Source organism: Penaeus japonicus, unplaced genomic scaffold (genome assembly GCF_977035675.1).
Source record: "Penaeus japonicus unplaced genomic scaffold, GWHDUDI00000001_assembly GWHDUDI00000016, whole genome shotgun sequence".
NCBI lineage: Eukaryota > Metazoa > Arthropoda > Malacostraca > Decapoda > Penaeidae > Penaeus > Penaeus japonicus.
In genome coordinates, this window is record NW_028234418.1 from 25,571,540 (window position 1) to 25,574,039 (window position 2,500).

Here is a 2,500-nt window from a genome sequence, read left to right on the forward strand (position 1 = left end):
TGTTCCGTATCTCACTTCCATTTCCTGGTCTGGTGCCACCGCCTCGCCCTCACTTCCACGGTAACACGGTCACTTCTCATAAAGCTTTGCCCAGCGATCCGCCTTGAATGATCTGTACACGAACGTTAGTATCTAACTTCATTCGATTATTTTTTAATTTAATCTAGCTTCTCTCTGCGCCCCCCCACCCCCTATCTCCTCCTCTCGCTCTCTCTCTCTCTATCCCTCTCCCCTCGCTCCTCTCCCTCTCCCGTCCTCTCTAATCTCTCCTCTCTCTCTCTCTCTCTCCCCATCTCTCTCTCTCCTCTCTCTCTCGCCTCTTCCCCTCTCTCTTCTCTCTCTCTCTCCTCTCTCTCTCACCTCTCTCTCTCTCACCAACAAAACATACACACATACACATTGTAGGTTGTCAGTGTATATGTGTGTGTTCATGTGTTCTGTGTTAGATTTGTTCGATTTGCGTATTTGTGCTGTCTACCGCAAGTCTGTTGTGTGTTGTTGTTGGTTGTGTTTGTGTGTATGATGTATGTGCACATGATTAACTCAACGATGCGATTACACAGAAAAGAAACACACTTTATTTTTTTTCGCTACATATAAAGTTGCCGCCTTTTTCTCAATCAGGAGTGACACTTTCTTCTCAGAAAATTACTTAAACAAATCTTCCTGCCTCTATATAACACATCATATACAAAACTGCCCGTTTCGAAAAAAAAGACAGTATTTGAATACTGAAGTAAAAAATACAAGGAAATGTTCTTTTTCATTGTTTTTTGGCCCTTCGTTTTAAAGATCTCTTTTTCATGTTCTCGAGGCCTCTATTAAAACTAAACCAACAGAAAGTAAAATTGTATAAAAATAAGAAGATTATCAATATCAATTGCTAAAACCCATCCTTCTACTTAAAACCTAATTGAATGTCTTTTCCCCCCACTTTTCATCATCCAAATATGCGCTCATTTTGACAACAATCAACCTTAAGATTCAATCCGAAAAGTCAAACCGAAAATAGTACATAGCCCCACCCCCCCCCCCCCTAATTCCCCCCAAAAAATTCTAAATATATAATATTCGAACACTTCCTCTTGAGTAGTCTTCTGTACCCTCGCTCTCCCTTTCCTTTATTTATTTATTTATGCACTCTCTGTGTGTCTTATTCGTTCATTCATTCTCTCTCTCTCTCTCTCTCTCTCTCTCTCTCTCTCTCTCTCTCTCTCTCTCTCTCTCTCTCTCTCTCTCTCTCTCTCTCTCACTCTCTCTCTCTATCTATCTACCTTTTTATCTATCTCTATCTAACTCTCTCTATCTGTCTATATGTTTTTATCTATCTACCTATCTATCTCTTTTCCCTTATTCATTTATCCTCTCGCTTTCCCCTTTACGTATGTCCACTACAGGATCATCTGAAATTTCAGACTCAACTTGATAGGATTACGCTCTGAACTTGCTCTACTTTCCCTAAGCTCCACTAAAACTCTATCGCCGTCTGTAAAATAAGTTTCGCCCATAAAAAAAAACAGACAGAATTCAGGAAATGCCACTCGAATCTACGTCACAACCAAGACCAACAGGACAATATCCTATGGTGAGGTCAACAAGGCTAAGAAGGATATCTTTCTAAAATTTCAAATCCCATCAGAAATGTGAACTAAGTTGACTGGAAGATTTATTTTGGCAAAATGGATTATTCTATGAGATAAGAAAATATAAATAAGACAGGTAATGATAATAATAATGATGATGGCAATATGGATAAAAAGGGTTATGTTGTTTTTAACGATAAAAGTTTTTATAATATTTATATTTTTATATATATATATATATATTATATTTAATATACATTAATTACATTATATTTTTTTATTATATTTATATATTAATAAATATTTTTACTTATATATATTTTGGGTTATAATATTTTTATATATATATAATATATATAATAATAATATATAATATGATATATTTTTATTTAATTTATATATATTTTATTACATATTAAATAATATACATATACAACACACACAACACACAAACACACAACACACCACACACACATATATATATAATATATATATTTATATATTTATATTTTAATATATAAATTATATATATATATTTATATATTATACTTCTTATATATATATATAATATTTTTATATTTATATGTATATAAATATATATATATTTTATATATTATTATTTTTATTTTTATATAATATATTTTATATAACATATAAATACATCATACAATATATAAATAATATAATATATATATATATATATATTATATAAAATTTTATACATATTATTATAATAATAATATATACATAAATATTATATATATATTTATAACATATATATATACTTTTATAAAATATAAATACATACATACATACATACATACAAATATACATATTATATATATATTTATATATTATATATATTTTTTTTTTTTTTTTTTTTTTTTTTTTTTTTTTTTAAACCCCACCCCAAATTT